Below are 26,729 nucleotides of genomic sequence, written 5' to 3' on the forward strand. Positions count from 1 at the left end.
TTGGACAATCAACACTCTGCTTACATTCAACCTACAAATCATCTGGAACCACAATTTCAAATAAAGTGTTCACATTTTCCCACAAACATTTCGCAAGCTTAACAAACCTCTCTGTTTGTTGGCGCCATTCCACTAGTTTTTCCCTCAACTTCAGGAAATCATTAGTAATTGACAATATGTCACTTCTGTTCCATGGGACATGAACAAAATTCCCTCCCGGGACTTCTCTCATTGGCATAATTTTTACAGCTTCCTCAGCCTGCTATACACCATTGGAGGGTGCAATCAGCTTTTTCACAAGGTAGCTTCCTTCTCTTTGATTTTGCACCACTATTTTACCCAAAGACATGCTGAAAATCCTCTTTCTGCCATTACCTCGAATGCTGGTGTGCACTTTGGTGGAGAAGGCTGACCCTCTATAGCTGGAATAAAAACATCTCCTCCCACCACACTCCTTAAAGCTTTGAAAAACTTCATTTTTACACAAATTTCATTCACAAACACAAATTCTACAAATCCAGGAAGTATTTTCAATCCCACAATCCTCCTCACAAGCTGTCCTCAATCTATAGCAGTGCAGTCTTGTCCACCAATCTGTGTGCAGCTCTTCTCACTAATCTACCAATCCCAGCACAGACCAAATTATGTCACACTCACTTCACTCTGTAACTGTGACTTACTTCAGAGCCATTTCACACACCTCTCACACATACACCCTAAATGCAAATCTAATCTAAATGCTTTGAAAGCCACTACGGCTACACTTCTGACTATGGCTTTCACACATACACAAGTAAGATTTGACCCGCAAATCTTACTCCGGTTGATATGGATTCTCCCTGTGCACTCAGGTTTCAGATAATACCAACCAACAACTCACACACTCGAGGAGTTTATTGGTATTGTCAACAGCGCTCAATCGACCAACACTTCACTGCAGACAATAAATTAACCAAGTGTCCCCATATTCTTGTGCAGTACTCTGGAGTCTTAGGCCATGCACGACCCGTAAACAACAACAATCACATGGGTAATTTTGAGCACAAAGTGCAACATTCACCTGGAGTACGCAAACTCCCTACTCTCATACTTGGAGTATGCAAACTCCCTACTCACATCACACATTACACTCCACCACAATTTAGCCAAAAATATTGCAAGCAAAAACACTACTCAAAACACATAACGTAGACCTGTATCACAACGCTGGAATTTCATCTACCCCTACACTTCACCAAAAACAATTCACAATGTGAGTCAAATCTGACTCTCCTCCTCAGGAGGCAAAACCATAACTCTGCTGCCAAAACTGCTGGAGCACGCACAGAGGTCTTCTTCCTGCCTTGAGTTCAGAAACCACACGCACTCTGAGACACCACAACTCGTCCCACCTCCATTAGAGATGATTAGATCTTTGGACTCATTGAGGAGGGTGGTAATCAGTTTCATTTAATATAAATCATTGACATGAGAAACCTAAACAGTTTTTAACATCATGACCAATTTGACCATGGAAACAAGGCTCAGAACTGAATAAAGTTTCAAAGTATTATTACAGTCACAAAAGCCAAGATCATTACTTGTGCGCAAAACTAAGTTGTAAACATACATGAAAACTATTTGCTGATCAAAATGCCTACAAAGATTATGCCTACTGAACATCAATACGATTAAACACTCCAAGAGAATAACACAAATTAACAAAACTATAATATGCACATCAAAATCAGACTTCAAAGCAGAAGACGGTGACATCAGTAAACCATCAAACTCAATTAATAACAATCAGTTTTGGGGCTGGGCCATCCTTATCCCTAATACGAATCTAGACTTGCATGTGAGGGCTGCGGGTTAACACTTGCGGACAAAAAAACAAGAGACAGAAATAATTTGGAAAAATCATCTAACTAATGTAACTCACTATAAAAATACACTGGTGTAATTATCTAAGCTGAAAATGAAACAAGAAACCACGTTGAAGTTTATATATCTCTCCTCATGGGACAGCAAACAGGAAAGTGTTGTCGAGCCAACGCGTTCACAGCTTCTCAGCATCAGTAGACAGCAGCATCAGCGCAGTGCAATACACGAGCTCCGCATAGGGCAATTCAGCAGTTCAGAACTTATTGAGCATATTAGTACTGAACAGCATAAAGAAATGGGGCAATTAGAAAGGTCGACTTTAATTCTTCAGAAGGCATCTGAGGATCTGAGAGATTCAGGAGAAGAGAAAGAAACATCACATCAAGGGGTCATCTACAAAACCTAACTAACTAAAAATTTCAAAAGTTTCTTCCTAACTTCCTAATTGTTATTCATGCATAATATTAGAAAACAGTCTAAACCTGCATTTATTTTTCTGCACACATGTATTGTGTTAATAAACTCATTTATATCAATATAAGTACAATTAATTCATGTTCATTTAATATTCATAATATACTTCACTTCTATTATTCCCCTAAAAATAATACTTTTAATATTATGCATGTCTGTAGTTCACTTGAATATAAATGCACAATATTTTTCATGCAAACACAATGTCAAGAAGAAACGGAGGTCAAAATGTCTGCCATTATTTAAAAGTGTATATTTTTGCATTGCATGTAAATTTCTCTGTTAAGCTTTAAATGAAACTTGTAAGTCGCCATACGCTAACTTCTATGTCAGTAACGTATTAGTAAAATTTGATCTCTATTACCAGGATTGGTTAACGGAGTTAGCTGGGGCCCTGGACGGGACATCACAAGAGGAGGAGGACCGGAGCGAGGAGGACGTGTCTGCAGGAAGCAAAGCAGGTAACTTTTTATTTCTTTAATGTATGTATTTATTTAATTGTGATATGTATTTATTTTATGCACCTACCCATTTGCCCGCCCCTCCATTCGCTATACTTGCCAGCCACCACTGGACAAAGGGGGCAAACCTAGTTAGTAAAAGTAGTAAAATGCAGCAAACTCTCATCACAATAACACCCTATCTGCCCACCACAATAAGGCCAACCCCAACTGCCACAAGTGACCTGACAGCTGGATGCAACTCCGATCTTCCCTGACCCAAGTTTGCTGAAGTGACCTCCAGTCCAAGAACTGACAGAAGAAGACTCAGCCATGGTAGGCACCTGAGGGAAGGACTGCAACCAGCCACCCACTAGATGTTGTATTGGGCCTCCCAAGCAAAGAAAAATAAATGAGTTCAGGGAAAACCTTGCCCTGGGCTGCTGCCACACTAATGCATCATCAAAAAACACAAGCCAGACCAGTGCCCAAAACCAATTGGCTCAGTCAAGTGGCAATAGGCCACCAATTCACAGTATAGGAAGGGGCGGGCAGAACGCACAATTGCTTAGTAAAATGGCAATGAATAGGAAGGCGCCTCCAGGCCTCCAAGCTCTCTCTAAGCTGGAAAGGCTCCAGCAAAGTCCAGCCATGGTGAGTAAGAGTAGAACGCACTGTTGGGCAGTAATAATTGCCAATAAGAGCTAGCACCTCCAGCACCGAGTATAACCACCTGGTAGCTACGGCACTGAGCGGACAGGCTTAACTTAGTGCAATTTGTAATGTATTTATGCAGTACTAAAGCAGCTATAAAGTGGACATGCAAAACAATAAAAATCTAAAAAAGAATTTGAAAAATAGAGTACAAATTATTAAACAAAATTACACCTAAATTATAGACCAGATCTATTCATTTTTAAAGTTTTAAGTAGAAATAGTGCCAATAAGTGCAAAGTGTCAATAATTGTCAATGGTCACGGTAGAGCAGGACCTAGGTGCATTTGACGCTGACCATAATAGAGCTCGGGTCGGCTACACTAACTAGGTTCACCCTGCTCTAAGATTTAACTTCTAACTTTAGTCATTTAAGTCAAAATCATCTGCAGGAGTACACCTCTAGAGGCCTCAAAACTCAGGGGACGCACTTACAGACTCAAGGGGTAGCAGGCAAATGCCAACAGAAGGGTCCAGTCCAGGTCCACTTGCCACTGGTCAGATGAGCAGTTGAAAGAAAATGCCTTGTGTAGCTTGGTGTGTCCAGTAGCTTTAATAGAAAGTCAACCTTCTGACACTTGGAGTCCACTCCAAGGGGTTAAGCAGGTCCAGTGTGTAGGCTCTGTCAGGTTTCAGACAGCAGGTTTGATCTTTCACAAATATAGGAGTGTTTTGCAGTAGGTGTCTGGAGATGCCACATGTATGCCTAGCATAAGGTAGTGGGTGGGAATTACCCCAAGGGATGTCCCAACCAATGGAGTAAAGGTTTACGGGGTTAACTCTACCCTCTGAGCATTTGCAATATGCCTGAAGTTTTTGGCCACACTACATGAAAGTGTACCATGTTAAAACTAATTTACTCCCAAATGTAACACTAAAATACACTTTTAGTCAGTCCCTCTGCCCCCAACAAACTCAACAACAGACGTCTGCTAGGACAAAGAAGAGCTTTCAGCAACCAGATAATGGGTACACACAAACTACTTGGGGATTCTGTTTCCCTTCTTTGAATTGTGTCCACAATGTCATGTAAAAAAACGGAGCAGACCTGTGAAGCAGGTCTTGACACTTCAACAAGATCTGGCGTTTTATTGTCAACAAGAGGCCCACTGTGATGGAGGCTGGACTGCCTGGAAGAACAAAAGAAGGGGACACGCCTGGGTGTCAGCTACATCTCCTTGTGACAGGGTAGACTTCTTTAAATTTATCAGGTTCTTAGCCCTATCTCACAGGCCATACTGCTAAGGGCACAACACCACCTCTCCACGCCCAGTGCCTTGTATCTGTGTTTATGGGACCATGTTCACCCCTCATTCATGCTGTTTGAATCCTAATTAATGGTTTGCAGAAGGGAGAGAGCAAAAGGCATATTTAGCTTCCGGGGACTTTAGAGAGGCAAAGGTAAATTAAAAAACAAAATCCAAAATATTTATAATTAATCTGACTTTTCCAGTGAATTGGCCCTGTAATAAATTCAAAAGTAAAAAAATAAATTTGTAGTTGTTTCCTAGGTGGAGATAACATTAAACTTATTATTGTAATATTGTACCCCACTGCTTTCCTATGATACAGCCAACCTTGTTTCAGTTACAATATCTTTAAGGGCATTTTCAGTATAAGATTACACTTTTAACACCACCTACTTTTAAATAGCATGCATCCTGTCATATGGGCAATAAGGCCTAATTGGGATGACTTACAGAAATTGAAAATTTAAGTTTAGGCCTCTCAAAAGGGCATTATTTTGACAGACTGAATTTGCAGTAAAAATGTGTACAGCCAATCTAATTGTGTGCCTGGAGACATGGTTTACAGTGCCTATGCAGTGGAAGGCATATTGAGTCAGAACTTATTGAGCATATTAGTACAGACACATTAAGTACACCAATTAGGTTTGTACCAAGTTTGTCATGTTAAAAGGGGAAGCACAAGCACCTTACCTCTATAGTAGCAAAATAGGTTCTAGCAAAAAGTCAGGAAAATCGAAGGCGATCCTGCAGATTGGGAGCTTTTCAAACTGAGCCCCCGCCAATACCTTGATGAGTTTCCTTCCTCATATGACAGATCATGGTCAATTGTCATCTTCTGTTTTGGCACTTGTCTTTTCTATGCCCTTCTACGCCTATCCGTACTCCTCTGTCACCATCCTCCTGGACACCTGGACTGGCCTATGGGATAACTCTTCTCCTCATCTGCAGACCCCCTCTGTGAGGCTCCTAAACTTATGTTGCTCACAGATGATCATATCTTGCAGATAATACCACCCTGATCAACAAGGTAATGTGGCCCATCCTTCCTTCCTAGGTCAGGTGGCTGTCCGCAACCTAGGAAAATATCTGCCCACAAGGACAGCAACCAACAGAGTGCCCCAACAGCTGTCACTGTCAAGAACGTGGCCCCGGGCCATCCACTTCCAGTTGGCGGTTCCAGTCTGGGGCATTGGGTAGGCCTCACCTTCAGTCATGGGGTTGGGAAGGAGTCCCTAACTTGCTTCTAAGGGCTGCTTGGCCTATTAGATTCCTCAGTGTGGGTACTACACCCTAAAGTGAAAGACACCGTCTTTCCACTCTTATTTCTGCCACATCAGTGGTGGTGTAATGAAACTGGCCTCTCAGATTAGGGTGTTGTTAACAACTGGGTTTCTGGTTAGCAGAGGTATGCACCCTGTCCAAGCAGGAACCATATTCCCAGTCAGGGTAAGTCAGATACATACAATAAATTAACAAGTGCTCACCCACTGGTAGCTTGGCACAGAGCCGGCATGCTGACCGTAAGTGGCAATATGCAAAGTACTTGTGCAATATTTAAAGAGGTAAAACAGTGAAAACATCACACAAGAATAATTCACACTAGGTCAGAAAAATAAAAAGTAATTTAATGGACAAAACTAGATCAAAACAACATAAATCCAATAACTAGAATTCGAGATATGAACTTTTAAAGAATATCTGCAATTGTAGTGCTTAGAAACTTAAAGTGCCAACTGGGGTTATCTGGTCGCACTAGACTGGGGTAAATCAAAAGTTCAGGCTGATGGCAGTGGAGCACAGGCCGGCTACATGGACCAAGCTTGTCATGCTGAAATAGTACCTTGTGTGGAGGGTCACAATCGAACCATGCAGTTGTCGATCGTCGAGCAGAGGGACAGCATCAAACCCTTCTGCCATGAAGGTGATGGGTCCTTGTCGAGTCTCCAAGCTGGCGATGCGAAAGTGATGCACCAGAGCTGTTGGTAATGTGTTGATCCGGAGCCGTGCAATCAGCAATAGCGGCAGTGCCAATGTGTCAGCAATGAGGATAGATGCAGTGGTTCTGATTGGTGCAGTGATGAGGAAGTATGGATTTTCATAGAACACAGCTGCAGAATGCACTTTCAGGGGCCCAGGACTGGATTGGCACCACTTAGCAGAGTAGGAGTAAGATTTGGCGGAGTCCTGAAGCTATAGCAAAGGTGAGTGAAGTCTTTGATGTCACTGACCCTTCAGAACAGGAGGCAAGCCAGCAAGCTCTTGGAGTCACTTTGGTACTGGGGAAGTAGAGATGCAGGTCCAGTTCTTCTTACTCCCAGGCCTGGAGGACAACAGGCAGCAGGGCAAACACAGCAGAGCAGGAATCCATCAAAGTCCTGCAGAGTTGCAGCAGAGTGGCAGTCCCTTTGCAGCACAACAGTCCTTCACCCTGGCAAAATGTCTTCAAGTCCACAAGTGTGCTGACTTGGTAGTGCCTGGGTTCCAGTTCTTATACCCAGTTGTGCCTTTGAAGTGGGGCAGACTTCAAAGAGAGGTCTTTGAAGTGCATAAAGTCCCCACCCTTCCTTCACTGGTTCCAGACTCACTACAGGGGATTATGGTGCCTTTTGTGAGGGTTCAGGACCCATCCTATTCAGGTGTAAGTGGCAGCTCCTCCCTCCCATCCTGCGCAGGATGACCCACCAAGATGTTAATGGCCCATCAGGATGTGGATGGTCCATCAGGAAAACCCATGTTCCCTTTGTGCGTGGCTTTCTAGAGGGGATGGACTGTTACCTACCCAGACATGTATTCAGAGACAGACAGTGGCACAAAATGGTAAAAGTAAAAAAATGCCAACTTTCTAAAAGTGGCGTTTTCAGACTTGCAAATGGAAATTACACTTATAAAATGTAATAAGGAAATTCAAAGTAAATTAAATATGCCAATTGTACATAAGCCAATCATACCAGGTTTTAGAGAAAGAACACATGCACTTTAACACTGGTCAGAAGTTGTGAAGTGCACAGAATCCTGATGCCAGCAAAAATGAATTCAGCAAAAGAGGAGGTCAAAAGGCAAAATAGTCAGGGGAAACCATGCCAAGAATGCCAGGTCTAACACTTGTATACCCTGAGACTGAACAGACTCCTGTAAGTATGAAACTTTCAGGGGGGAACCACAGTCCCACTTCAGGGTGACACCTCTTTGTAATGTAGGGGTCTGCCTGGGGTAGGTCTCTGTGACAAAGGAGACAGCATTTTCAGGACAGAAATGGCTTCACCAGGGCCAGTCTTGAGGTGTTTTTCTCTCAGAGCCTGACGTACTGTCCCTTACACTGTGAATAAACTCCACCTCTTACTCCTCACTCTTCATCTGGCCTCCATATCTTTGTCTAGAGACAGTACACCAAGACTCTGAGGAGTTGGGGTGCCTGGTGCAGGGACACCCAGTTAATTGTCAAGTATGCAGCCAATGAGAATCTGGGGTCTGACAGTGGCCCTCCTCTAGGCCACATTCCCCATCCATTCTAATGATTCCAGTGCCATAGGGCAGAATAACAACCTGCCCATGGGCCTGGGATACCCCACATACCAGTCTTGCAGACACTAATCTGGGGCAACATCCTGTGAAATTGATAAATCATATCAGTTGCTTATTTTCTTCTATGTGTTACTTAAATCTTACACCATACTTGTCAATCACATTTGTAAGAGGTAATCCAGAGGCAACCACCCCAAACATGATATCATCAACAGAATAGGGTCACACTTAGCCCTTATTTCAACTTTATCTGAAGAACTGTATGGAGAAATCCCCCTGGTCTAGGCCCTCTATAAATCCTATTGCAGTTCCCTTGGGAGCATTTAAGGAACTAAATTCAAATTTTGAATTTGAAATAAGAGGTAATGTTTAGACAATGTATTGCTCCTCTTTATTTCTGAAAATTTGCCCCACTAAAGACACTGGTTCTCATTACAACCCTGGCGGTCGGTTATAAAGTGGCGGTAATACTGGCAACAGGCTGGTGGTAACTACCGCCAAATTATGACCATGGCGGAAAGATCTCCAATAGCCAATGTACCACACTGACCACCAGGGTTGAAACAACAGCCACTGCGGTGGTAGCCGCCTACAGCCAGGAAGCCAATGTTCCGCCCACCATATTATGACCCAGGAAACCGCCACTTTTTCTGGGGCGGTACCAACAACATCAAAAGCCTGGTGGAAACTGAGCTCAGAAGGGAAAGGACTCACCATTGGAGACTCAAGGAAAAACCACGCCAACATGGAGCCTGAACTGCATCTCTTCCGCATGATCTTTTATGTTCTGCTCCACCACGAACACCAACGCCAGCGAAGACGACGACAGTGAGTACATCCGCCTAGCACACAAGGGAGGGGGGGAGGAAAAAGAGAGTGACACACACACACGCCCCCTAACACCATACACACAATCAGCTGCATTACAAAAACAATTTTACCCGTAACTCGATGAATAATGCAAGGACAAAACGAATTTGCAAAAGTGAATGTGATGAGATCAACACAGCATGAAAAATAAGTTAGGCAAGATAATAGATATGTACGTATATGTACAGAAAAAGGGACACAGCCCAGTACATTATTTGCATTGTCCACATGGCCACAGGCCAAAGTCCAAGGCCACACATGTCACCTGCTTCATCACGGAGAGAACACTTCAGGGGCATCAGTTGGTAAATACGCAGGCACCGCAGGGGGACGGGGCACCTCAGTCGGGAGATGTTACAAGACCACTGGTTTCAGGAGGGGGCAACATGCCCTGTGCTTGGTCCTGTGGCATGCAAGATCACAGTCTCACATGTGGGTGTCTCACCCACTGGCTCTGGAGGGGGCACCGTGCCCTGTTCTTGATCCTTGGGAGTGTTGGGCATGTGGGTGTCTTACCCATTGGTTCTGGAGGGGGCAACATGCCCTGTGCTCTTGATCCTGGGGAGTGCAAGGTCACAGTCTCTCAGTTGGGTGTCACACCCACTGGCTTTGCAGGGGGCAGGCAGCACAGCAGCCCCTGGAGGCAGGATTATATACTGTCTGCCGGCAGCAATGGCTGCTCAGTGGTGGTGGTGCTGCTGGTGGGGGGAGGCTCCTGCCCATCCCCTGCAACCTTGGATGGCTGCTCAGTGGTGGTGGTGCTGCTGGTGGGGGGAGGCTCCTGCCAAACCTCGGACGGCTGCTCAGTGGTGGTGGTGCTGCTGGTGGGGGGAGGCTCCTGCCCATCCCCTGCAACCTCAGACAGCTGTATAACCATGATTGGTGGTGGGGGCTCAGTCACAGTTCCAGCCCCAGGCCCCGGTGTCTTCCTGCCTGCTGGTGCAGGCCCCTTGCTCTTCCTGGCAGCTGGGGCAGGCTCCTTTCCCATCTTAGCAGCTGCTGTAGACTCCTTTGCCTTCCTGGCAGCTGGGGAAGGCTCTTTTCCCTTCTTGCCTGCTGGTGCAGGCTCCCTTGTCTTCTTGGCAGCTGGGGCAGGCTCCTTTCCCTTCTTGCCTGCTGGTGCAGGCTCCTTGGTCTTTCTGGCCGCTGGGGCAGGCTCCTTTCCCTTGAGGCTGCCTGGTGCAGGCTTCTTCACCTTCATGACATGTGGCCGGGATCCTTTTCCACCACAAGTGGGTTTGGTGACGACTGGGCCCCGTGGACTGTGTGGCTGAGGTGCTTGGCTGGGTTCTTCCTACCCTTGCCATACGTGCTAGGCGGGGGAGGGGGAGGGAAGAGGTCAATGGTGGATAGGAACAGTCTTTTAGGGATGGGAAGAGGGAGAAGAAATGGGAGTGGAGGAAGAGGGAGTGGTTGTTGGAGGTATCTGCTGCTTTTGAGTGCAGGTGCATGGGCTGTATGCTGTTGTGAGGTAGACGGCTGTTGGGTGTCTGAGTGCTTGCATTTGTGTACCTTAGGAGGGGGGCACAGAAACAGTGGGAGAGGACACAGGGGACGTGTGCATGGCTGTTGTGGAGGTGTCTGCCAGTGAGGTGTGTGTTCTGCTTGGTGTGCTGATGCTGGTAGTGGATGGTGATGTCGTGCATGGAGGTGTGAGGGTAGATGGAAGTGGGTGGGAGGTGGTGGAGGAGGAGGAGGAGAGACAGTGGAAATAGTGAATTTTGGAATGTCTGCATCTGCATAGTGTTTATGTGAGTGCCTGTGGGATGTAGTGTGGTGCTTGTGTTTGCCTGTACCACCCTTGTGTGTTGTCTTGTATGCATGCATGTCTGCCTGTGTGATTGGGATGGGTTGGGGTTGAGAAAACTGGGAATGGGCAGTGGTAGTTGAAGGGTAGAAACAGGGACAATGGCAACCATCAGAGAGGAGGCCAGAGCCTGGATCGATCGCTATTGGGCTGCCAATCCAGTGTGAATGCCCTCCAGGAATGCATTAGATTGTTCCATCTGGGCTGCCAGCTCCTGGATGGCATTCACAATGGTTGACTTCCCTACAGAGATGGATCTCAGGGGATCTATAGCCTCCTCACTCAGGGCAGGAGAGCTAACTGGGGCAGGGCCTGAGGTGCCTGGGGCGAAGGAGATGCCCACCCTCCTGGGTGAGCAGGCATGGGCAACTCGCTTAGGGGCTTTTGGGTGGGTGGTGCTGGTATGGGGGTGGCTGGTGTACCTGTAGCTGGGGTGGTCACAGAAGTGTCCGCCACCACCAGGGAGCTTCAAGCGGACGAGGTATCTGTGTCAGAACTGTCCCCTCCAGTCTCGGCTGTGGTGCTCCCCTCCCCCTCCCTCCCACTGGTGCCCTCACCGTCGGTGGACTCTGCCTCCTGGGTACTGTGGAATGCAGCTCCCTCTGTCACCGGTGCCTCTGCTCCTCCCCCAGATGATGCTAATGCACATAAGGACAGGGTGACAAAACAAAAAGGGGGGGAGAGACAAAGGAAACACTTGGTCAATGGCTGCACCAACACCACCGTTGGCGTACACAGCACCCTCACACACAGGGAACAGGCCTACACAATATGCCATAGCACTTGCAGAGAAATAGTTAGCAGCAAAAACATGGGGAGGGACACACATCGCCAAATGCAGCACACCTGGGACCCACCCAGCTCTGACCTGTTGTGGATTCCTATGAGCTAGGTAGCAAGTTTATCACTTCTGAACCCTAACCACCAGGGGACCTATGCTCCAATATCAGGCTTTGCCTAGGGGCACACACTGATACACATTCCCCACCCGGATACCACCCTACCATGCCTAAGTTGTAATGATGGGCACTGTACTCTCCCCCTTGTGGCTGCTGTGATGCCCTCAAGCGCCCATACAGCTCAGGATGCGGGCCATCAGGGGGGGCCAGGGTTCGACGGCCACCCCTTCCTCATTGGGTGGCCACCCCTAGCTGGGCCCCTGCCATCTTCCGTGCCCAGCATCTCAGGTCCTCCCATCGTTTCCGACAGTGGGTGCTCCGCCTGCCATAGACCTCCAGGGTCCGCACCTCCTTGGCGATGGCACGCCATATACCCTTCTTTTGATGGGCGCTGACCTTCAGGGGCAATACACACAGGAAAATACCATTAGACAAACAGTCCTGCCTGTTACACATATGTTCCACCATACCCGTTTCCATCAACATCGGCACATACATGGCCCGGTACACAACCTATATGCCTCCCAGGGGACATCCACCCACCCCCCTTACACAAGGCCTACACACACACAACTCCATGCAGTCATGCCACATGCATGTGCCCACAGTGTACTCACCTGTTGGTCTGGAGGCCCATACAGCAGTCCGTACCGGGGTAGGGCCACATACACCAGTCTCTCCAACTCTTCTGAAGTGAAGGCTGGGGCCCTTTCCCCGGTCACACGAGCCATGGTAGGTTCCAGACAAAGGTCACAGCAGCACATGCAGTGTAGGTCTTCTCCTGTGAGGGATCAGTTAGAAAATGGCAGTCACGTCCGCCGGCGTAGATCCCCATTGGCCACTGCAACCCATAGAGCCCAATGTTAACCAATGAGGAGTTGCATGGCGGTTCCCGGCCGCCTCCCCCAACGGCGCCCATCGTCAGCGGAATTACCTCACTTCCACCTGTCCCTCCACACAGGACAGGCTGACGCCACTTCGGGGGGGGAAGGCCCTGGAAAATATCTGTGTCACTGATGAAATTAGGACATACTGGACAAATCACACTGACCCATTACAAGTTAACAACATGGAAAGTTCTGTTGTAGCTCCATTGTTCAGTTTGTGACAGGCTCCCCACTCTTTTGCCCCATAGATTCCTACCGCTGCGGATGAATAGGAGATGGAGACATACCCCCGTTTACAGACACCTGGTGAACTTGGCAACACTGGAGGACAGGCACATAATACTCACCTATAGACTTGACAGGGCCACAATCACTGAGCTGTGTGCCCAAATGGAGCCTGACGTGCTATCTGCTATCCGTCACCCCACTGGGATCCCTCCTCTTGTGCAAGTTCTATCAGTGCTCCATTTCCTGGCAACTGCTTCTTTCCAAGTGACAGTGGGTTTGGCAGCAGGAATGTCACAGACAATGTTCTCAATAGTGCTGACAAGAGTGTTGTCTGCCCTGATTAAACACATGTGCAGCTACATTGTTTTCCCCCAGGTCGAAGATTTGGCCACAGTGAAGGCCGAGTTCTATGCAAAGGGACATATCCCCAACATAATTGGGGCGATTGATGGAACACATATTGCATTTGTCCCCCGCCAGAATGAACAGGTTTTCAGAAATCGGAAGAGTTTCCACTCTATGAATGTACAGATGGTGTGCTTGGTGGACCAGTACATCTCCCACATCAATGCTAAGTATCCTGGGTCGGTGAATGATGCCTTTGTCCTAAGGAATAGCAGCATCAACAGAGGCACATGGTGGGGCTAATAGGTGAGCCCTGGTTCCCACCCAGTATATGTTGGTGTATGGGTATGGTGTGGGCCATATGGGATAGTGTGTGGCTAAATCTTGTCCCTCAGTATTTCAGGTGACTCTGGTTACCCCAACCTCTTATGGCTGCTGACCCCTGTGAGGAATGGGAGGACAAGGGCTGAAGAACGTTATAAGAAGGCCCATGGGCGAACCAGAAGGATTATTGAAAGGACCTTTGGCCTCCTGAAGGCAAGGTTCCAGTGACTCCATCTGACAGGTGGATCCCTGTGCTACTCATATTAGAAGGTCTTCCAGATAGTGGTGGCATGCTGCATGTTGCCTAACCTGGCCCTCAAATGCCATGTCCCATTCCTGAAGGAGTAGGAGGCTGGAGATGCCCATGTTCCAGCAGTGGACCCTGTGGACAGGGAGGATGAGGAGGCAGAGGATGAGCATGAGGACAACAAAACATCAGTGATCAGAAAATACTTGCGATGACACACAGGCAGGACAGTGTTACTTCACATTTCAATGACATTTGTTTGATTTTCTGTGGCACTGGCTGTTATTCCCCACCTCTATGCCCACTTACTGTTCCCTCTGACAATTCATTTTGCAGATGTTGGTGACCTCACATATACTCCTGGTGTGATCACTGCAGACAGCTACAGGTCATTAATCTATGCTCAGTATCTGTACAGTTGAATTACAATGTTTGTACCTGTTACAATGAATACATAATTGATATACATGACATACTCCAAAGTTCTATTTTGTTCCAAGGGTGATTATTGAATTGTCAAATTATAGAGGGGCAAGTGCAATGGGATGGGGTGATGATGGAGGAAAGTCCAGGGAATTGTTCCAGTCTGTTTGTAGCACAGGTGCATTGTCCAATGGGAAATAGGAAGGGGAGCAATGGCAGCTCAAGGTGGACAGGGTGACTGAGTGGGACACAAGGGTGACAATCAGGAGAGTCTCATTTCCTGGTGGGGGTCTTGGCATGTGTCTCTGGCTTCTGTCTGGATCACAGGGAACGTTTGCAGGGTGGTTCTCTTTCTGCAGGGGGAGGGGTGCTGGTGGCCTGTGAGTCCTGTGGCGAGGCCTCCTGTTCACTAGTGGTGGCAGAGGTGGAAGGCTGTTCAGATGTATGGCTAGTGGCAGGGGCCTGCCATTGTGTGACTGCCCCCTCATAATATTGCTATAATAGAAATGAGTACACTGTTCCAGAAAAAACTGTCAATGAGGACGAAAGAGAGATTGAAAGTGATATTGTAGGAGTGCCCTCAAGCATCACAATAGGATGCTAAGCATCATCATTGGGCTGACTCCTCGTCAGACCGGCACTGCAACATCTGACGGGCCACCACACTAGTGGTGGTGGCACTAAACCGAAAGTTGTATCGCAGATCCAATCGAGTCTGCAGTACGTGCTGACAAGGGAGGAAAGGAGAGTGAAGGATATGTTAAAATTGGCTCTGAGCACCTAATGCCTCAATTTAATGCTCAAAGTAAGGGTCAGGCCAAGATTAAAAATAAATGCAGGAGTACCTGGGGGAAGTGATGTCCCGTGTAGTCCTAAAAAACGGAAAGGAGGAAAAGTATTCACTCCTAACACTGGAGGGTCGACATGTTTCGCGCCTCTACGGTCAAAAAATTATCCAATGGCGCTTCATCAGGACTGTAAATTGTAACTTCTCCTTAAAAAACAAACAACAAAACGGTAAATGCTGGAAGGTCACTTACAGTCCGTGGACCAGTCGTCACAGTCAGTAAAATTGTAGGTCGCCCATCCCATGTGGAGACAGGGCATCATAGGGACGCGTAAACCTCATACCAAAGGAGAGTTCATTCTAATCTCCCGGTAGTCCGCCGTGCACCTACCCGAGGTCACGTGCCTGACAACGTATATATATACATAATATTGTCCATGTCTGCCAGCACCCCTGCTATGGAGATCAGGGTGTTGTTGATTGCAGGCGCAAGTCCTCCCTGATCCCCTGGTACCGTCCCTCCTGCAGCCGCCTGCACATTGTCCAGGATCTGGCCCATCATGTCCTGGGAATGTTGCTAGGCTCCCAGGATCTCAGCGAGTGCCTCCTGGAGAGTTGGTTCCCTGGGCCTGTCCTCCCTCTGGCGCACAGCAGTCCTCCCATTGTCTCTGTTGGCCTGTTCCTCTGTCCCCTGAACCATGTGCCCACTGCCAGTGACCCCAGGTCCCTGATTGTCTTGGGTATGAAGTGTGGCATGGGGTACCTGTAGAGGTGGAAACACTGCTGATTGACATGTCCTGTGGACATAGGTGTACGCTGGGTGGGTGCTGTGGTGGTGTTTCCTGATGGGGGAGACTCTATGGTGGTGTGTGACTGTGCCTGGGTAACCGGCTGTCCAGAGGCCCCTGATGGGCCAGGTAGATGGTCCAGATCCTGAAGACCAGAGTTGCTGTCATCACTGTGGGCCTCTTCTGTTGGGTGACTAGATATTGTTGGCACCTGCTCTCCACTGACATTGGCTGGGGTACCTGTGGGGATGTAAATGATGTGTTATGGTTTCTGTGTCGGTGCATCCGTGGCTTTCCCTCTTTGGTTGTATTTGCCCTGCCAGCTTTACATGTATGTTGGTGTATGGTGGGATGATTGGTTCTCTATAGTGTGCATTCTTTAGTGATGATTGTCCATGCAGGGCTGTGAGGGGTGTCCATGCATTGGTACGGCATGCAGGGCTTGGCATTGGAATGAGTGTGATGTGATGGTGGGCTGTGTGGGAAGTGATGGAGTGATGGAAGTGAGGATGAGGGTGGGGGTATGTGATGGCATGCAGGTAGGGGGGGTGATAGAAGTAGAGAGTTGACTTACCAGAGTCCAGTCCTTCTCCTACTCCGCCGAGGTCCTCAGGATGTAGGATTGCCAAGACTTGCTCCTCCCATGCTGTTAGTTGTGGGGGAGGAGGTGGGGGTCCACCGCCAGTCCTCTGTACAGGGAGCTGGTGTCTTGCTGCTATGAAACGTATTTTCCCCCGTAGGTCATTCCACCTCTTTCTGATGTCATCCCTAGTTCTTGGGTGCTGTCCCACGGCGTTGACCCTGTCCACGATTCTCCGCCATAGCTCCATCTTCCTAGCTATTGACATCTGCTGCACCTGTGCTCCAAATAGTTGTGGCTCTACCCTGAAGACTTCCTCCACCATGACCCTTAGCTCCTCCTCTGTGAAACTGGGGTGTCTTTGTGGTGCCATGGGTTTTGTGTGAGGTGTGTAGGTGAGGGTGTGTTGGGTAATGTGTTCGGGTATGTGATGTGGGGTGCGTGAGTGGTATATAGGTGTGCGTAGTGTGTGGCTCTGATTGCGTCTGTGGCCTTGATATCTCTCTGCTGGCAATAGTTTGGAACGGTAAAGGGTTGTGGGTAATGTGGGTGTATGTTTTATAGTGGTGTGTGGGTGTGGTGTGTGTATGGGTGTCAGGTGTGTGTTGTTTGAATTGGCCATTGCGGTGTTGTTTTGTCTGTGGGTGTCCATTTTGAGTGTGGCAGTATGTACTGCCAATGGTTTCTGCCATTGAATGTCGGCTGTGGTGATTCATGGCTCATAATGTGATGGACGTAGTTCTGTTGGCGTAACGGTGTGGGTTTTGATACTACCACTTTATCACTGACCTTTGGTGTGGCGGATTTGTGTGTGTGGCTGAATACTGACGGATTGGTGTGTGTGTGTGTCATAATATGGTGAACGGATATCTGCCGCGGCAGCGGTGAGCTGGCGGCAGTCAGTGTGGCGGTAAAGGGGATTTACTGCCAATGTCATAATGAGGGACACTGTGTCCAACTTCCAGTTTTCTTCTGCATTCAAAATAAGGGTTATAATAATGCAATATCTCATTCTCCTACCCAATGTTTTTCTATGTTTAATATTCTGAATTTTGAATATTTACAGTTTTTCTCTTTATTGTTTATTCAGGTTCTGTTGTCAGTTTGATTAAACCTCGTTTCAGAGCCTTTCAAATGGCTGAATCGATTAATAACAATAGGCACAATACTTTTCATTGTGTTCCTTTTACAATGAGTAAATTATTTTTCCAGGTGCAAATCAAACAGAATAGGTTTGAATCCACAATTGGAACCAAACAGTGTAAGCATTTTCATCCATAACTCTGCTTCCTAGAGACTCCCCGTAATTCCCCTCCATTGTGTTGTATTGAAGGAGAGTAAATGTTGTTTTTCTCTCCGAGGAAGACAGATGTGTTACATTTTCCTGCCCGCTTGGTGTTGAACCAAATGGATTCACAGACAGCTATAGCCTTTCACGTGAACCTATTAGGAGTTGATGTTCAATCTATCACTTGCAGACTCCAAGTAAGTATACTGTCAAAACATATTTGATAATGACACAAAATCGGCTTCTTCTTAGTATACAGCATCGTGGCTACGAAAAATAACTGTAAACCTGTAATAGTGGGAGAGACTATCACTCAAGTGAAGCAGAACCCTCCATCTTAAGTAATGGGTTTTTTGGACAGAAAGAAAAACAAATCTCACTGCTCTGCCATGTTATTTTGTCTGAGGAGGAGGAAGATTTTCCTGTTATGCCTGTCAAGTAGCATGCATTACATCCATCCAGTCTGTCCAGAAGGAATTTACCGCTTATCTGTAGAATTTGATTCAGTTAAAAGATAGCAAATAACAAAACTCTTGTAGGCCACGTATTTTACTGCATGGTTTAAAACCACATACCTCACTTTGACTCACTTCTCACAAATTGGCCGCGATAAAGCGCGTCATCCTTAAGAGAGAGATATTTTTGTATTGTATTTGTATTGTAATAGTATTTATATAGCGCTTACTACCCCTGACGAAGCATCGAAGAAATTTTTGTCGAATAGCACGCTACTCCGGAACCCAAAAGGAATTAGTGGTGGACTAGTATAGGGAAATATGAGTACAGTTTTAGTATTATTATGAGTTAATTTGAGTCACAAATATGTGAGTTTGTTAGTTAGATTGACTGGAGTAATGGAGGGTTGGAGGAGGGAAGAATCCAGAAGTGTTAATTGGGAGTTTATGGTAATAGGATTTAGGCTTGGGATGAGTAAAGTTGGGGTGGAGGAGTGAAGAGTCTGTGGAAAGGGTTAGGGAGATCATAGTAGCAAGGTGATATAAATGAAGGAGAATATAGTAGGGTTGCTTGGGGGATCATGGTATTAAAGTGAGCTTTGGGTAAGTTAGATGTGGAAGCGGAGGGAAGAGCTTAGGCAGAGTTATTTAGGAGATTAAAGTAGTAGAATGGATTTGGGATGAGTCAGAGTGGGAATGGAGAATAGATTGATAGAGACATGACATATGGTGATGGGTAAATAAGTGTGATATAAGATGAGAGCAGGGATTCATATGTATCTAGTATAACAACTTATCTAGGAGTTATGCAATGACCCATGAACATGTTAAGCATAGAATAACATATATATATATATATATATATATATATATATATATATATATATATATACACACACACACATACATACACACATGAATACACACACATGTGCACACATATATGTTCATACATATACATATTTAAACCAGGAGTACATATACATTAGTTAAACAGGTTTAAAGAGTGTGTGTGTAGATTTTTGTTATGACATATAGTGATACATATTTTCTAAAGAACTATATATAACCAGAATATACACATAATCAGATAAAAAATATTTATCAACATAGGCATATGCAGTCCATAGCTGTTTGAATATGGCTGTTATGAAGGAAAGAGACAACTCTAGAGTAGTTTTCTGAAGACAAGATAGTTATCTGTGGCTTTTATAGTTGGGTGTAATTAATTCCATAGTTTGGCTGCTTGAACGGAGAAGGATGTACCACCTATAGTCTTTTTCTTGTATGGTGGTGATCTAAGGCTGGGTGCCAATCTTGAGCGGAGGTTTCTTTGTTGAATGTATTTGGTTATTTTGTTTCTGATAAAAAGCGGTCCTGTTCCATGTATAGCTTTGTGGGTGATACAAAGCAGCTTGAAAGTGCATCTTCTCACAACGGGTAACCAGTGTAGTGCTCTCAAGTGTTCTCAAGGCAGGGGAGATGTGGGCTTGTGGCTTTACATGTAATAGTAGCCTGGCTGTGGAGTTCTGAATATGTTGTAGTTTGTTCATAATAGATAGAGATGATCAATGGTAGAGGCTATTGTCATAATGTAGTCTGGATAGTACAAGTGAGATAGTAGCTTGCACCTTGTGTGGAAATCTGAGGTGGGGGAAGATGCGTCGTAGAGTCTTCAAGGTGATGAAGCTTGCTAATTTGTCCACTTGGGCATTCATAGTTAACTTTGAGTCCACGGTGATTCTAAGGTTTTTAACTTACTTGGATAGTTGAGGAGGTGGTCCAAGATCATCAGGCCAGGCGCCCAGTGGGTCATAACTTTTCCAGTCACCATATATGAGTATTTCTGTTTTGGAAGCATTTAGTTTGAGATGGCTCCAAGTCATCCTCTGATCAACGGCTCTGAGGCAACTGAAGATTTCTGAGTATTCAATGTTTTTGGGGTATTCTAATTTAAGTAGTATTTGTGTGCCATCTGCATAGTTGTAGCTTGTGAGATGAAAATCATTGATCAGTTCTGGTAATGATATCATATAGATGTTGAAAAGCAAAGGTGAGATGATTGATCCTTGTGGGACCCCTGCTTTTGTGAGGTAGGGTTTGGACGAGAAGGGGGGAGAATAGATGATATTAGATCTTTTTTTTAAGGTAGGATGTAATCCACTTGATAGCAGTCCCTTCTATGCCAGCTTCGTGGAGTCTTTGAATTAGGGTGTCATGGTCTACCGTATCAAAGGCAGTCGAGAGGTCCAAGAGAAGTAGTGCAGCAACTCCATTGCGGTCAACTGTGTTTTTAAGATCATCCCAGATTGCTATGGGTGTGGATTCAGTGCCTCTTCCTGGGCAGAATCCAGTTTGGAAGTCTGAAAGTATAGAATTGTCTTCAATGAACTGTGACATATGGGCGAATGCTGCTCTTTCTATCAGTTTGCCAAGGAAAGGTCCATTTATGATTGGTCTTTAGTTGGTGGGGTCTTGCGGGTCTAGGTTTGTTTTCTTTAATAACGTTCATATGTATGCCTTTTAAGGTCTACAGGAAAAGTTCCTGTAGTTAAAGAGTTGTTGATGATTCTTCTTACAGGTGTTGCAGCAGAAGTAGATAAAAGAATGTTCTTGAAGATGTGTGGTGGACAAGGGTCAGAAGGGCAACCAGAAGGTCTGCTTGCTTTGACCAAATCCATAAATTCACCTTGGGATATGTGTTTGAAGGACATTAGAGGCTGGGTTGGTTTATTCTTAGAGGGTATTTTGGGAAAGGGGTTGGTGCTGATGGTTGTCTACTGTTTTAAATAGGAATCCAATGTGTCTGCCTTGGTTGTGTAATGAGTTCCCAGTTTGTTTGTGAAATCTTGAGTAGTGGATGACTTCCTTACATACATATTTACCATATCCAGTAAAAATTCATACATCTGGGCTATGCATTTTCATTTTCTGGGCGTGGCAAATACCTCAAATTCTGATGATTCCTTATCAAAACTGGAGAATACATGTAGAATTTGGGGGTTTTCTCAAGAGATGTTGCAACTCGGATAGCTCCTACATTGGGAATAATGTTGGATAACCACTTGGGGGCGTGGGGGTTGTGGGTGTGCCGTGGTGCATTGAATCACTGCATGCTCCCTAGACATGTTCGAAATGGAAAACATTAATTTTAAAGAAGCAGGTCTCATTAGTGGACATACATTAACTTAAAAAATGTTTTCCTGTTTGGAACTGTAAATGCAGGGATAGTGGTCTATTGTCCCTTGCAGGCTACCATCCCAGGATTCCCAGCCATTCACAGAGGCTGTACTATGTGACCTGTGTAGATAACATTCATTAGGCAAGTTGTTTTCTGAATGGACAATTGGTGGTGTGTCCTATTATTGTATAAGTCACTCCCCAAACTACATTCCCATTTGCAAACGAGTAATTGTGTTATTTGCACTAGGCTCTTTTTCACATACTGGCTACTGGATTTAGTAAACTGTTTTAAGAAAAAAAGCACACATAAAAATGTTTCATCGAACAACGCTTTTTCAAACATCGTTGTTTTTTTCATTCCCTTCCCACACCTTGGTACTAGCCAAGTTGGTTTTTCACTTCTAGTATTTCACAAAACTATCTCTGCTATTGTTCAGTGTTTTATTGTTTCTCAACTGTCTCAACAACTTAGGGGAGGCGGCATATGGTTGTGATTTTGTGATTAAAGGAAAGTGGAACATCATGAATAGGGAGTCAATGTAGTTTGGATATTAATTTGTTAGGACAGCCTACTTACAGGCTGTTAAAACAATCTAGTTAGAAAATCGCACTGCAAGGATTACAAAGATTATGGCCATTGTTTGATAGAGGAGAAAAAGTGGAGGAAACTCCTCTTAGCAGACACAAAGAATGGCATTTATTTGGATGGGAAGTAAAGTTCACTGTTAGACTTTAGCCATTGGATATAAAAGAGAAGAACCCAGGGACATTGGCCCTTGGAAAAGGTTGGAAATTTTATCACCATTGGAACATGAGAAATCATTCAATTTGCACTCCAGACAGTAATGTGTTCTAACATTAATTATTGTATATAGTTGGCAAAATTATCCAATTTACTGATTTTCAAAAGCTGATTTTACATAGGGACTTTGCTTAAACCTTAATACAACCCTGTAAACAATCCTGACTGGAGCATGGTGTTTTATAAGACCTCAGCGATCACCTTCCAGTCTTGATCTAGTGACACTTTTAATCTAGTATCAGTAATATTATGTTGCTTTAATACAGAAAGTTTGGGGGTAGTGTTAATCAAAGCAAATGCATCTTGTCTAAGCTAATGTTCTAGTTGCTCCAAAATAATGCAATGAAAACATGTTCACAATACGTTAACAAATCAATTTCACTATTTTGGGCGTAATGCTAAAATGTTTAATTAATGTGCAGAGATGCAAAATGTGCTTTCCCATTCCCTATTACAAAATGATAAATGCTACAATACACAATGCACTGTAGTTGGGTTATGATTTACATACATACAACATCACTGTGCCTCTGCTTCAAAACTTTCCACAGTTTGATTTAGAATATAATTTGTACGGCTTTTTATCAAACTGTAAATGTTATCTGAACTGTCCATTTGATATACTACACCAACCCGATAAAATTGTGTCTATTTTAATGCTTGACTACAACAATCAGAAGGAAAATGGTTTTACAGTGGACTATCTACAAAGCAAGTGATGTCACTTTATTTCCCATTATTCATCTACATGGTAAGAGACCTGTGGATTTCCCATCATCCATCTGCACTGGAAGAGTCATCACTGGATTTCCCTTCATCCATATGAACAGGAAGCGACATCACTAGTTTCCCGCCAGCAAAGTCTTTATAAGAAGAAGCCAAGCATGTTCATGAAATAAAGTCCCTTTGCCCACAGCACATGATTTGACATCACTGGATTTCCCATCATCCATCTGCACAGGAAGTAACATCACTGATTTTCTTCCTATGGTACACTGCATTCCTCCCTCATCCCAGGATCTATTTAATGGCGGCAGCATCAAGTCTGTCTGCACCCATACTTGCCCATTGCCAGGATCCCTGGTTCTCACCTACCCATGATACCCTGCTGTGCTTCTACATGTTCTTAACCCCAACCACCACTTGTTGCACTGCTGGAAGGAGTGGTCACATGTGCCTCCTGCAAGTTCTCATGCACTCTCCCACATCCTGCATCTACCACTCCTGCACCAACAGCACACAGCACCCAACTCTCTCACACTCACAAAAATCAGCCACCCTCTCACACTCACACAGACCAAACACCACCCAAACAACATATCACACTTGCATGCATGCTCCTTTACACCCTCTGACTCACCAAACTTGCCATAGAGATAAGGGACCTATTGCACGACCATGCTCCGGATCTGCATTTTCCCACGGGAACAATGCTAAATCCAACCTCGGCACCAGACATCGCTACAGCCATACCCACCGGATACAAGATTGCTTGGCAAGCCCAGAGGTGGAGTTACGATCATATGCCAACATACCATCAGCTGTACTTGTTATATAGAACACCTACCATACAAAATGCAAATCACAGCCAACTTCTCCCTGGGCTGAAACCTCATAAACAAACCACCAAGACCACAAACTAGTTTCGCCAGTGGAATAATGAATTTCATGGTACCCCTCATCATCAACATCAGTACCTTCATCCTTTTAGGAGACCTTAGGTTTCACCTACAACACAACACTGACCCAAACACTACAGCCTTATAGCAGAAAACATTGGATACCTTGGTTTCGCCCAGAACATTACCCAACTCACCCACCCAGCCGGACATCTACTGGACCAGATTTTCTCCTCAATCTGCAACTTTACAGTCAACAAGCCACAAGTGTGACCTGGACAGTTAACGCCCTTATCAGATTCCGCATACCCATCCTGCACCATCAGGTGGCCTACCACCACTGGAACCACCCTCTGCAGTTGGAAAAGCATCTCAGAAGAGGAGTGGGCTTGTACCTTCTCCAAGCACTGGCCAAGGCACACTAGCAGCTTTGGTGAAAGTTAGCCAAAGCTGGATCATCACATGCATCTACACCCTGGCCTCTCTCAAGGGCAACCCAATGGCAAGAGCCTGACCACAGGGCACTTTAGGGGTGGGAGTGCTTTAGGTTTTAGGAGCGGGTGAGGGGTTGCGGTAATTTTGGGGGTTGGGGATTCGGGGTATTTTTAGTTTATAGGGGTGTGGTGGGGGTTCGGGTGATTAAGGTTTAGGGGTGGGGAGGGGGGTCAGGGTTTAGGTTTTAGGGGTGGGGTGGGGTTTGGGGTGCTTTAGGTTTTAGGGGCGGGGTGAGGGGTTGCGGTAATTTTGGGGGTGGGGGTTGGGGCGGGGTGGGAAGTCGGGGTATTTTTAGTTTTTGGGGGTGGGGTGGGGGGCTCGGGTGATTAAGGTTTAGGGGTGGGGAGGGGGTTTAGGTTTTGGGGGTGGGGTGGAGCGTTGGGGTGCTTTAGGTTTTAGGGGAGGGGGTTGGGGTTGCGGTAATTTTGGGGGGTCACAGTAATTTTTAGGGGTGGGGGTTGGGGGCAGGGGGGACGCATGCTGGAACCATGCATTCCGTTCACTAATGCCTTTACAGGGAATGCCTTTACAACGAAAAATCGTTGTTAAGGCATTCTTTGTAAAGGCATTAGTGGTAACAACAAGGTTGTTGTTCCGACCTCGTTGTTTAGGCATGCGTGGTTCGAGCATGCATTGTTCTGACATATAACCGTGCACAACTCTTGCAGATCACATCAACACCAGCACTAACAGCAGCAAGAAAACTTCGGCATCATCAAAGATTTCAATGGGCCTCCTACCGCCTCCAGCAACATTACTTCTCACAAGACCTTTGTAGCAAGCTCTCGGGATTCTCCTATAATAAAATCTGCTCCATATACAGCAACTGGGACCCTCAAAAGGACCCCGTAGCCATTGCAACTCTGCCTCCCTCATGGCTGATGAACAAGTGGTAGCCTAATAGGCTGCCATAACCACCATCTAAATCACTGCTTCCATGAAGACAATCCACTCGGGTACTCCAGTTGAACTTTGTCCCTATAACCCCTTCACCAAAGGACTCCTATGGATCAGCAAAGCACTAACACCCATCTTCTCACATTCCAGGATACCTGGAAATGTGCCATCATCATGCCCCTGGTCAAGAAAGCATCTGCTAACTTAGCCACATTTTCCAACTACAGACCCATCTCCCTTCTCCCATACCCGGCAAAGGTCTAAGAAACTAATCAACTGATGCCTTGCCAACCACCAGCTTCTTGGCATCACTCATTCAGGATTCAGGCCCAACCACAGTACAGACCCAACACTTATAAATGCCACAAACAACCTCCGTATGATCCTCGACAGCAGGGACACGGCAGCACTTTTTCTCCAGGACCTCTTTGCAGCACTGACACTTTCTCTCACCCTATCCTCATCAGGGGCCTGCACAAGATTGGCATTACAGGACTCCCTCTTCACTGGACTGGATCTACCCTTTCAGGACAGATACAACACAAGCTGTTAGCCTGTCACCTTACTACTATGAAGCTTGCAAACTCATCTGCAGAGTGTTTCTTGTTTCATCACTCAGTCACACACCTTCACTGCATACATGATCCCATAGCCAACATCATCCATGTGCATGATATCAACATCTTCTCATGTGCAGACTACATGCAAATCATGCTCTCTGTTACACCTTTCAGCCTTGGGATGGGCATCCACTGAAATATTTTGCCTTCCTCCTCCATTTTTGCTGTTCTTAATTTCGCTGGCCTTAGGACTGCACTTGACCACTGCTAACCAGTGCTAAAGTGCATATGCTCATGCATGTGCTCATTTCACTCCTTAAAACATGGTATAATTGGCTTATCCCCAATTAGTATATTTAATATACTTATTTGTCCCTATTAAGGTGGTACTACATGTCCAGACAGCTTGTAAATTAAGGCTACTGGTACGTCTGCAGCACTTATTGTGCCTCCAACTTGAGTAGCTCTTTTAAACATGTCTTAGGTCTGCCATTGCAGCCTGTGTGTGCAGTACTGTAATTTCAACCTAGAAAAATAAACCTTTGCCAGGCCCAAATTAGGTGTGCCTGGGTGGACCATCGCTGACAGGATGGCGAGTGTCGAGCTGGCCACAGCCTTAGTTATACTTAAATAGGCTGTGTTCTGCCTCCACACAAAGGGCTGCATACCCTCTGTAGTTTGTCTCGAGCCCGGGCGGGGAGGCAGGAAACATGTGCACTTCAAAGGGAAACTTCTAAAAGATTCTCTCACTTCAAAGGAGGCACCTGTTATAAATACTGGACCTTGGACACCACCCTTTCTGTACACTTCTGGACCTGTGGAGACTCTGCCAGGAAGGACTGCTGTGCTGCTGAAAGAACTGCCACTCTACTGGACTACTGCTCTGCTGGACTACAACCTTGCTGGACTGCTGATACCTTTATGGATTGCTGTCCTCTTCTGGTTTTCTGCAGATCAAAAAGTGATCTGAGGATACAAACAA

General features: G+C 45.8%; 1 protein-coding gene across 6 annotated transcripts in view; it reads left to right on the plus strand.

Annotated features, from left to right (window-relative positions):
- The window catches only part of LOC138259714 (leucine-rich repeat and fibronectin type III domain-containing protein 1-like protein), a 3,031,897-nt gene that overhangs the window by 2,046,787 nt on the left and 958,381 nt on the right, over positions 1 to 26,729 (plus strand). For all 6 annotated transcript variants that reach the window (XM_069207608.1, XM_069207606.1, XM_069207609.1 and 3 more), the window contains one exon: positions 2,705 to 2,798. The gene's annotated coding sequence lies outside the window, so the exon portion shown is untranslated. The remainder of the gene's footprint in view (positions 1 to 2,704; positions 2,799 to 26,729) is intronic.

The sequence above is a fragment of the Pleurodeles waltl genome, chromosome 9, assembly GCF_031143425.1.
Source record: "Pleurodeles waltl isolate 20211129_DDA chromosome 9, aPleWal1.hap1.20221129, whole genome shotgun sequence".
Taxonomy (NCBI): domain Eukaryota; kingdom Metazoa; phylum Chordata; class Amphibia; order Caudata; family Salamandridae; genus Pleurodeles; species Pleurodeles waltl.